The sequence below is a fragment of the Selaginella moellendorffii genome, unplaced genomic scaffold, assembly GCF_000143415.4.
Source record: "Selaginella moellendorffii unplaced genomic scaffold, v1.0 SELMOscaffold_80, whole genome shotgun sequence".
Classification (NCBI taxonomy): Eukaryota; Viridiplantae; Streptophyta; class Lycopodiopsida; order Selaginellales; family Selaginellaceae; genus Selaginella; species Selaginella moellendorffii.
In genome coordinates, this window is record NW_003314341.1 from 134,376 (window position 1) to 146,875 (window position 12,500).

General features: G+C 45.8%; 1 non-coding gene across 1 annotated transcript; it reads left to right on the plus strand.

Moving 5' to 3' along the window:
• The first annotated feature begins 1,093 nt into the window (after positions 1-1,093).
• LOC112341290 lies at positions 1,094-1,212 on the plus strand. Its single transcript, XR_002990495.1, has one exon. It is a non-coding gene; the product is annotated as a 5S ribosomal RNA (ribosomal RNA).
• The last annotated feature ends 11,288 nt before the right edge of the window (positions 1,213-12,500 follow it).

Here is a 12,500-nt window from a genome sequence, read left to right on the forward strand (position 1 = left end):
GATGGCTCCCCTTGTGTGCCTCACCTTGTGGGCTTCCCGTGCCCACCGGCCGAAGGAAACGGTGCTCAGCTGCTCTGGTGGCAAGCACGTGCAGCATCCGTCCAGGTGTTACCCGATCGGCGATCCAGACGCGGAACTCCCGACGTGGAATGCCTGGGCAGTGTCGCATGTGTGAGTGCTCGTGGCCTTTGGCCGGTGGCGTGGGGGGGGCCTCCCCAGTATTGATGGGGGGTGGGGTTGTGCAAGGGTTCTCAGCTGCGGAGAGCCTCGGCGTGGCTTCCCTGGCACCCACTCCAGCGTTTGGCAGAGTCGTGCTGTGCGGTCCATGGGCATGGCCTTGGGACCACATCCGCACACCTGTCGGGCGAGGGGGAGGGAGGCAGCAGTGTGGTCCTCCGGGCTTCCAAGGGAGGCGAGCCTCGGGGGCGGCACGGCTGCTTGGCAAGGGCCAGCGTCACGCGGCGGGAAAGGGGAGGGGCCCCCACCTGCCGTGCGACGGAGGGAGGAAGGGGGGAGGACTCTCCCGGGCCCGAAGCGCACGGAGAAGGCGCAGGCTGAGCCTCAGCCTGCGCGTGCGTGAGGGAGGGGGGGAAGGCCCTGCCCGCCTGCCACGTGGCACGGAAAAGGGGGGGAGGGGGAAAAAAAAGTGGCCCGGAATGTCTGGGGCCCAAAACGCGCGATTTTTCGCGAAAAGTTGGGAAGGTACCACGTGTTCCGCGGGCTTTTTTTGGGGCCCGAAACGCGTGATTTTTCACGAAAAGTCGGGGAGGTACCCCACATTTCGCGGGGCGCGTTTTGGGGCCCAAAACGTGCGATTTTTCGCGAGAAGTTGCAAGGGTACCACGTGTTCTGCGGGCTTTTTTTGGGGCCCAAAACACGCGATTTTTCACGAAAAGTCGGGGAGGTACCCCACATTTTGCAGCGCGCGTTTTGGGCCCCAAAACGCGGTCTTCGTGAATTGTTGGGGAGGTACCACATGTCCCGCGGGCGTGCTTTTTGGCGCCCAGAAAGAACACGGGATTGTGGAGGTACGCTGCAGCTTTGGATCAAGCTGCCCCACACTATAAGAGTAGGGGGAGTGTGAAATATTTCAGAGTGGGTTCAAACCGTGACTATGGCACTGGATCCCATCAGACCTCCAAAGTTAAGCGTCCCTGGGCTTGAATAGTACTGGGCTGGGTGACCACCCGGGAAGTCCAAGTGACCCCCTCTTTTTGTTTTATTCCTTACAAGTCATTTATTTTTGTAAGATCACTGTTTTAATATATAAACTTTGAGTATTTTTCCATAGCATATAAGTGTATGGTCCTTAAATACTACTTACAATTGTCAATGTAAGGTGTGTTTGCCAAATTGTGTCATTAGTTAGTTATTAACTAGGATATAAGTCACAAAGAATGTGTTGTGACTGTCACCACGTGGCATGGCAAGCAAGTCCAAACATATGTATTTCACATGGCATACAAGGATGCTAAACTCTAACTATGAGAACAAGCCAAAGGGCATGCCACGTGTCAATGTGACACACATTGAAAACCATAAAACTCACCAAAGCACATGCCACGTGTCAATGTGGCACACATTGAAAACCATAAAACTCTGAGCACAAACCAAACTGCATGCCATGTGTCAATGTGGCACACATTGAAAACCATAAAACTCTATGAGATCAAACCAAAGGCCATGCCACGTGTCAAAATAAAACTCGGATATATCCAGGGCCAGACACATCTGGGGCCCGGCATATCGGGTGCCCGACATGTATGGGGCCCGACATATCGGGTGCCCGACATGTCCGGGGCCCGATATGTCTGGGGCCGGATATATCGGGTGCCCGACATTTCCGGAGCCGGACATATCGGGGCCCGGACATGTCCGGGGCCGGACATATCGGGTGCCCGACATGTCCGGGGCCGGATATGTCCGGGGGCCCGACATATCGGGTGCCCGACATGTTCGGGGCCGGAGATATCGGGGCCCGGACATGTCCGGGGCCCGATATATCTGGGGCCCGACATCTCTGGGGCCCGACATATCCGGGGCCCGACATGTCCGGGGCCGGATATGTCGGGGCCCGGATATGTCTGGGTGCCCGACATGTCCGGGGCCCGATATATCTGGGGCCGGACATATCGGGTGCTGTAGCGCACGTGGTTTTGACCCTTTATCCTATGGTGATTTACCATAGGATAACACCACGAAGCGGAACCTAAACCCTCTTTGTGCCACGTGACAGATGCCATGTGTCACATACCACGTGTCCGTGCCACGTGTCCATAGGAACCCGAGGTTCAGGGCCTTGGGCCACTGAACGAAGGAACGGTGCCAAACTCCCAAGCGTGACGCCAAGGAGTGATGAAACCGGACCACGGAGCAACTCCCGAGCATATAGCCCAAGGAGCAAAGGGACAGGAGCCCGGAGCGACTTGGAACAGTCCTAGAGCAACCAGCATCCCAATGCCAGGACCAGCACGCAAAACGGAGCCAAACGGAGTCTGGTGCTATTTCGGCATACCGGTGGCCTAACGCGAGGATATGGGTACTCCACCAACTAGCATGGAATGGAACTTGGGCTTAGACCCAAGCCGGACGCAGAACAAGGACAGGCACGCAAGCGGGAGCTAGACTATGCCTCAGGTTGGTCGGCCATGCCCGACCTACCCACTATCCCTACTATACATTTGGAACCCCCCATAGCCCCCCCCCCTTGAGGAACACACGCTTTGGGCTTTCACCCCAAGCCTCCCTTAGTATCTGGAGTTAGTCTCTGGGACAAGCTTAAAACTTACTAAATATGGAATGTCCTTAGAATGTGAATTTGGACACAGGACGAACACCATTGTGTTCAAGCCGATCTCTACATTCCGTAGATATGCCAAATGAGCAAATCTGGACACTTTCCATAAATAGCATTTGGGACCGAAATGAGACTAACACAAAGGGCATGATAGCGAGGGTGTTTGGCAGACACGGTAAGCTATCATCTAGCGATGTTGAGGGACCAAGCTCAATGTCGCGAGGGTTCTTATCACTAGCAAGTGCAAGACAAAACGAGACGGGAACTCCTTACCGGGCTAAGTATGCTTAGCTAATAACACGTAGGAATTCCGTCCTTATGCTCGTCCGGTCTAAGTACACTCGAAATGCCCAGTTAACTCCACTAGCACAAGAGGGACTGATAAAGGGTCCAGCAATACCGACCTCCTGCCGTCGTGGCAGTAAGGTAAGAATATCCGAAAGGACTAGCCGACAGGTAACTTTCGATACCTGAAGTCACATTCGCGACACTCTCCCCCCCTTGGGAAGATCGACGTCCTCGTCGATGCATACTCCAGTCTAGAATACCGCCAAGGAAACAACTCCAGAAAAAGTTCACGGTACTCACACTATGTGAGAAATGCACCAACTTAAATGAGTTAAGGGGGCAACCTCTTTGTCTAACGCGGATGCGCTACCAGCTCAGACACCTTCCGGCCGTCGCCGACAAGGAAATGACCAACAGAATCAGCCACCCTTGCTGCTCTGGGTGTCACCCAGCTACAAAAGTGTGATATGCCCTGCCCGCAGAGACATAGAGAGAGAAGCCAGAGGCCCCAACCCTCCTGAGCAAAGAAACCAAACCCGTCGGTAAGGTTTAGATAGACTACTATCAACAGGCAGTTAGAGTTGTTTACACGGTCACGCCCTTTCACGGAATAAGGAACATCGACAGAGAGGCGGGTGATGTGACCAGTTGATAGTAGCTATCCCATGACTAGAGATTTCAACATGCACACGAAGTGCCGAAGCCAGTCTGCCTATACTGGCCCAAACTCAAAGAGCAATAGATGGACAATATCAAAGTCAGAGACAATGATTTCTGAGAAGCTTAATTACTAGTGATTATATCTTAGAGTAGAACACAAAAGTATTCTAAGCAAGTTATCATCCGATAAACTAGTATTACAGTATAGGAACCACCAAGATCACTATCATTGGAAAATATAGGATTCATCATCCAACAAAATTCAATAGCAAGTATATCATCAAGTAAACTCAATGATAAAACTGAACTACCGAAAATGGCAGATAGCATGCCAAACAACTCACAAAATGCAACTCAAAGAACACAAAGTATTATTGACTAACAAGCACAATGCTCGCGAATGTATCACCTGAAGGAAATAACATTCGAATCTATAAGAACTAACTCGAGCAATAATCAACAGAACAACATGAATGTTGCAAAGCAAACAAACACTTGTTTATATCAACTATTGCACTAGCCAATCCAGATAGATCCCAGCCAATAACACCAAGGAACTCAAGTTGCCTAAGCAAGTGTCAGCAACATCCTACTAACGTCTTAAACCCAAGAGACCAATCCAGAGCAAACCACAAAGAACATGTGGTATTGCGAAAAGCCATAAGCCATCAAAGAGAACAACTAACCATCATGAAAGATCATCAATCATCCCATCAATGTAGTGATAAGAATAATCAACTATCCAACATGATAGTTAATCATCACCAATGATTGCCAGATGCAAATACTAACTTCAACATCGAAGCTAAAGAGCCAAAAATGCCTTTCCCCAACAACTTCTAACAAATGGAATAATGAGCACAAAACTCAAAGAACCAAAAGTTCGAAGAAGCCTATAGCCATATCTTGTCTAACAATAATCACAAGTCTTGCATGAACCAACTTCAATGTTAAAGAAGAAATCATGGTGCAACCTACAATATCCTCCTCAACATATCCATAAGCCAAACTTTATAATGCAAAGCTAATGAAGAGCATTTCTGCATCAATCCAAAAGCTAAGCATAGCAAAGTTATGCTCAACAAGTGATCACCAAACGATCCTCCATGAATCCATCCATAGCAAGACGTAACTCACTTCATAACAAGCTCAAAAAGAATCATTAATGATTGCTATATTTCGAACTCAAATCCAGCAAGGACTCAACATTCTAATATCGATCACTAACTCTTCTTCTCGTAGAGTTAGCATAGTCCACGACTAAATCACTTTTCAAGGAAAAGCTAAAGCTCAACCCTCTACTAAATAATCTCGTCTAGAACACAACTAACTCAACTTGCCACTCAGTTCGTTTGAACGTCAACACAGTTGCTAACTAGCAAATGCACGAATGCCAACAACATAAAGCTATAGCCAAATCATCAACACTATATTCATCAAGACTAATGAAACTCAATATCAATCCTTGGAAGGATATCTCATTTCACTCAGATCTCAATATCAACAATGTCAATGACAAAGCATCACTTCAATGCCATCAACACCAAAACAAAGCTAGAAGAAAGCATGAGTGAATCACCACTCGGAGCTTTCCAGCAACCAAGCTAACCAAAGTCGAAGATACTATACTTAGTATCCGAGACCAATCCTTCAGCAAAACTCAGTGACAGATAACACATCATCAAGGAGTGAATCCCACATCCAAGACTCAATGAAATCCAACACCACGGACTAAACGTAACCAAATGATATCGACAGAGATAGAATCGATATACTAACATAGGAAAGCTATGCAAGTCTAACGACAAGATCCTCCGCAACACCATCCGGTAAAGCAAGCCCACCACTGCTAAATCATCATCGAGCAAAGCAAGTGTCAATTGTCCTTGATGAAGTCTACAAGTAATCACTAGTTGCAAAGCAACTAACAATCACTCCTCAACTTGTCTTTACAAGACCCAAACACTAAACTCACGTCATTGAGTCATACACTTGTCCAACATGAACGTGATACCTTCGGTATGAGATAAAAGTTCATTGACAAGCACAAACTAAATGACCACTCAAATCCAACTCAACTGTGATAAGCTCACTAGCACACCTAGTCAATAGCTCTGAGCATGCCTTGAAGAGGTTAGCTATGCATGATCAACACTCAGTCGAAACTAAAGTGAAGACCATGAGATGGACTCATATTGGTACACAACCTCCTCATAGACAAAGCTATAGTACGGGTACCAACACCGCAAACTCAAACAACTAAATTGGACATCACCATCCTCAGCCAAGGTGCAGGGCCACCAAGACCAAGTCAAGATCAGTGAGAGCTCACTACTCTCGTAGAGTCTAACGTAATGCGAGGTGCAACCTGCCACCAAGCACAACGCTACAAAAGAAAGGCACAAGGGTCACCTTTCTTAGAAAAGCGCAACAGCCACTTTTCTACACCAACTCTAGACTCTATCCAACTCAATTGCTTTAGCCCCAAAAGTTAGCATCCCTTTCGGGTCGCATCATACAAACTACCTACTAAGATCTAAGCCAACCGAAGTCAACTCCAACCCCTTCACTAGTTTGTACTGGCTTACGAAAAACGGAATGGTTTTCGGACAAAATGATCAATAGACCAGCCATTGGAAAAGTCTAAGAAAATTTGTGGAAAATTTCCTATCCTAGAGAAAGAATGACTCTCAGTCCAAGATTGCAAACTTTCAAGACTCAACCAACTTCCTCCTACCAACAACTTCACATAGGCTCACCTCAACACAAATTCTCATGATCCAACAACATGCTTAAGCATCGAACATCTTTGCCCATATAACCGACATCCAACACTGACATCCGCAAAGTGCAAAATGAACATCCAAGGCTTGATCACGAAGACCACATCTTCGGATATCCATATTGCACTAACACTCTTCTTCAATCACCTTCAAGATCAAATGTGAAGCCAAAACACTAACAAGAAAAATGACATGGAAAAATCAAGGTCCAAGGAAAATTCCTCATCACTTGAAATAACAATGCCACTTCCACTAACACAAGTGCTAGTGACGTCAATGCCCCAACTCCACATCTTCTCCATCCAACAATCTACTCCAAGTGCTAACGGATCAACCAACAAGCTATAGCAAATGAATGCTACAACCCTTTTTCCAAACACTAATGGGCAAACCCTCAAGGAAACAAGGTACCAACATAAGCTTAGCATAATGGACCACCATTGAGAATCCAGTCAAGGCTACTACAATGCTACTTCGTGCAAGTAGACTAGCTTCTCCATCAACCACTTTGGGGTTGATCATCATTTACCCAAGCAACTTCGTAAACACATTGCTCATTATCACATGGATATGATATAAATCACAATGACTTGATCATCAATTGAGTAACGCAATGAGCAAAGCTTATGTCATTACTTCAAACGTTCATGTGAATATCAAATGCCAACTCGATTCGACAAAATGCAACATAAATGCCACACTCCACCAATAGAGGTTTACGACACCCAACACCACTAACTTTTGTTCACAACACGGACAAGCTCATGCCACTCTCTTTCCGACCAAACTCAACACTAATCCAACACCAAGCTACTCAAGGAGCAATAGCAAGGTTCCCCGGAAAAGAATTGAGCATTGCAACCCAAGTCTTCCAATAGTGAGTCTAGACAAAAATGGTTTAGTGTTTCACCACTACCCATCCCATAACTCACCACTTGTAAGACCATCACTTCCAACATGCATCAAGGTAGGGACTCTTGATTGCATAATGTGAACACAAGCAATGAGTTAACACCTCGTTGCAAATCATCTCTCCAAGAAGAGAAAATGATTTACGTATTTGATCCTTCGTCCCCAATGAGTCTCTTTCCGGTCTCATCTTTGACCAAACCTCAAACTTGCTTTCGCACTGCCTTCAGTTCAATCGAAGAAAAGTTTATAAGAGATCACGGCAATAATTACATGAACCAATAGACTATTCCCTACAGTCTTGATTGATCCACTTATAATCATGCCTAGGAAGGATCCACTAGTGCCGTGCTAAACAGCTACGGACCAGCCTATTTGCAACTCATAACAAACCCTGGTAGGTTTGCTTTCACCCATGGTACAAGGAATAACTCATGGAACCACCGATAGGCTAACATTAATCCTGCCAACTCAAAGTGTAACCTTGAGTTGCTAATGTGCCTCACTCACGAGCCCAAGCGCAAACTCGTGCAACCGGAACAACTCAAAACCATCTTATGAGCCCAAGAGCAAGCTCACATACCTAAGGAACGATTGCGAAGTCTTTGCACCAAAACGTGTACACACTCGGATCATCGTTTTCATCTCTGCGTATGCAACGAGACTAGTTGCCCAATCTCATTGAATAGTACTCGCTGAGACTCATCCTCTGATACCAAATGTAGCGCACGTGGTTTTGACCCTTTATCCTATGGTGATTTACCATAGGATAACACCACGAAGCGGAACCTAAACCCTCTTTGTGCCACGTGACAGATGCCATGTGTCACATACCACGTGTCCATGCCACGTGTCCATAGGAACCCGAGGTTCAGGGCCTTGGGCCACTGAACGAAGGAACGGTGCCAAACTCCCAAGCGTGACGCCAAGGAGTGATGAAACCGGACCACGGAGCAACTCCCTAGCATATAGCCCAAGGAGCAAAGGGACAGGAGCCCGGAGCGACTTGGAACAGTCCTAGAGCAACCAGCATCCCAATGCCAGGACCAGCACGCAAAACGGAGCCAAACGGAGTCTGGTGCTATTTCGGCATACCGGTGGCCTAACGCGAGGATATGGGTACTCCACCAACTAGCATGGAATGGAACTTGGGCTTAGACCCAAGCCGGACGCAGAACAAGGACAGGCACGCAAGCGGGAGCTAGACTATGCCTCAGGTTGGTCGGCCATGCCCGACCTACCCACTATCCCTACTATACATTTGGAACCCCCCATAGCCCCCCCCCCTTGAGGAACACACGCTTTGGGCTTTCACCCCAAGCCTCCCTTAGTATCTGGAGTTAGTCTCTGGGACAAGCTTAAAACTTACTAAATATGGAATGTCCTTAGAATGTGAATTTGGACACAAGACGAACACCATTGTGTTCAAGCCGATCTCTACATTCCGTAGATATGCCAAATGAGCAAATCTGGACACTTTCCATAAATAGCATTTGGGACCGAAATGAGACTAACACAAAGGGCATGATAGCGAGGGTGTTTGGCAGACACGGTAAGCTATCATCTAGCGATGTTGAGGGACCAAGCTCAATGTCGCGAGGGTTCTTGTCACTAGCAAGTGCAAGACAAAACGAGACGGGAACTCCTTACCGGGCTAAGTATGCTTAGCTAATAACACGTAGGAATTCCGTCCTTATGCTCGTCCGGTCTAAGTACACTCGAAATGCCCAGTTAACTCCACTAGCACAAGAGGGACTGATAAAGGGTCCAGCAATACCGACCTCCTGCCGTCGTGGCAGTAAGGTAAGAATATCCGAAAGGACTAGCCGACAGGTAACTTTCGATACCTGAAGTCACATTCGCGACACTCTCCCCCCCTTGGGAAGATCGACGTCCTCGTCGATGCATACTCCAGTCTAGAATACCGCCAAGGAAACAACTCCAGAAAAAGTTCACGGTACTCACACTATGTGAGAAATGCACCAACTTAAATGAGTTAAGGGGGCAACCTCTTTGTCTAACGCGGATGCGCTACCAGCTCAGACACCTTCCGGCCGTCGCCGACAAGGAAATGACCAACAGAATCAGCCACCCTTGCTGCTCTGGGTGTCACCCAGCTACAAAAGTGTGATATGCCCTGCCCGCAGAGACATAGAGAGAGAAGCCAGAGGCCCCAACCCTCCTGAGCAAAGAAACCAAACCCGTCGGTAAGGTTTAGATAGACTACTATCAACAGGCAGTTAGAGTTGTTTACACGGTCACGCCCTTTCACGGAATAAGGAACATCGACAGAGAGGCGGGTGATGTGACCAGTTGATAGTAGCTATCCCATGACTAGAGATTTCAACATGCACACGAAGTGCCGAAGCCAGTCTGCCTATACTGGCCCAAACTCAAAGAGCAATAGATGGACAATATCAAAGTCAGAGACAATGATTTCTGAGAAGCTTAATTACTAGTGATTATATCTTAGAGTAGAACACAAAAGTATTCTAAGCAAGTTATCATCCGATAAACTAGTATTACAGTATAGGAACCACCAAGATCACTATCATTGGAAAATATAGGATTCATCATCCAACAAAATTCAATAGCAAGTATATCATCAAGTAAACTCAATGATAAAACTGAACTACCGAAAATGGCAGATAGCATGCCAAACAACTCACAAAATGCAACTCAAAGAACACAAAGTATTATTGACTAACAAGCACAATGCTCGCGAATGTATCACCTGAAGGAAATAACATTCGAATCTATAAGAACTAACTCGAGCAATAATCAACAGAACAACATGAATGTTGCAAAGCAAACAAACACTTGTTTATATCAACTATTGCACTAGCCAATCCAGATAGATCCCAGCCAATAACACCAAGGAACTCAAGTTGCCTAAGCAAGTGTCAGCAACATCCTACTAACGTCTTAAACCCAAGAGACCAATCCAGAGCAAACCACAAAGAACATGTGGTATTGCGAAAAGCCATAAGCCATCAAAGAGAACAACTAACCATCATGAAAGATCATCAATCATCCCATCAATGTAGTGATAAGAATAATCAACTATCCAACATGATAGTTAATCATCACCAATGATTGCCAGATGCAAATACTAACTTCAACATCGAAGCTAAAGAGCCAAAAATGCCTTTCCCCAACAACTTCTAACAAATGGAATAATGAGCACAAAACTCAAAGAACCAAAAGTTCGAAGAAGCCTATAGCCATATCTTGTCTAACAATAATCACAAGTCTTGCATGAACCAACTTCAATGTTAAAGAAGAAATCATGGTGCAACCTACAATATCCTCCTCAACATATCCATAAGCCAAACTTTATAATGCAAAGCTAATGAAGAGCATTTCTGCATCAATCCAAAAGCTAAGCATAGCAAAGTTATGCTCAACAAGTGATCACCAAACGATCCTCCATGAATCCATCCATAGCAAGACGTAACTCACTTCATAACAAGCTCAAAAAGAATCATTAATGATTGCTATATTTCGAACTCAAATCCAGCAAGGACTCAACATTCTAATATCGATCACTAACTCTTCTTCTCGTAGAGTTAGCATAGTCCACGACTAAATCACTTTTCAAGGAAAAGCTAAAGCTCAACCCTCTACTAAATAATCTCGTCTAGAACACAACTAACTCAACTTGCCACTCAGTTCGTTTGAACGTCAACACAGTTGCTAACTAGCAAATGCACGAATGCCAACAACATAAAGCTATAGCCAAATCATCAACACTATATTCATCAAGACTAATGAAACTCAATATCAATCCTTGGAAGGATATCTCATTTCACTCAGATCTCAATATCAACAATGTCAATGACAAAGCATCACTTCAATGCCATCAACACCAAAACAAAGCTAGAAGAAAGCATGAGTGAATCACCACTCGGAGCTTTCCAGCAACCAAGCTAACCAAAGTCGAAGATACTATACTTAGTATCCGAGACCAATCCTTCAGCAAAACTCAGTGACAGATAACACATCATCAAGGAGTGAATCCCACATCCAAGACTCAATGAAATCCAACACCACGGACTAAACGTAACCAAATGATATCGACAGAGATAGAATCGATATACTAACATAGGAAAGCTATGCAAGTCTAACGACAAGATCCTCCGCAACACCATCCGGTAAAGCAAGCCCACCACTGCTAAATCATCATCGAGCAAAGCAAGTGTCAATTGTCCTTGATGAAGTCTACAAGTAATCACTAGTTGCAAAGCAACTAACAATCACTCCTCAACTTGTCTTTACAAGACCCAAACACTAAACTCACGTCATTGAGTCATACACTTGTCCAACATGAACGTGATACCTTCGGTATGAGATAAAAGTTCATTGACAAGCACAAACTAAATGACCACTCAAATCCAACTCAACTGTGATAAGCTCACTAGCACACCTAGTCAATAGCTCTGAGCATGCCTTGAAGAGGTTAGCTATGCATGATCAACACTCAGTCGAAACTAAAGTGAAGACCATGAGATGGACTCATATTGGTACACAACCTCCTCATAGACAAAGCTATAGTACGGGTACCAACACCGCAAACTCAAACAACTAAATTGGACATCACCATCCTCAGCCAAGGTGCAGGGCCACCAAGACCAAGTCAAGATCAGTGAGAGCTCACTACTCTCGTAGAGTCTAACGTAATGCGAGGTGCAACCTGCCACCAAGCACAACGCTACAAAAGAAAGGCACAAGGGTCACCTTTCTTAGAAAAGCGCAACAGCCACTTTTCTACACCAACTCTAGACTCTATCCAACTCAATTGCTTTAGCCCCAAAAGTTAGCATCCCTTTCGGGTCGCATCATACAAACTACCTACTAAGATCTAAGCCAACCGAAGTCAACTCCAACCCCTTCACTAGTTTGTACTGGCTTACGAAAAACGGAATGGTTTTCGGACAAAATGATCAATAGACCAGCCATTGGAAAAGTCTAAGAAAATTTGTGGAAAATTTCCTATCCTAGAGAAAGAATGACTCTCAGTCCAAGATTGCAAACTTTCAAGACTCAACCAACTTCCTCCTACC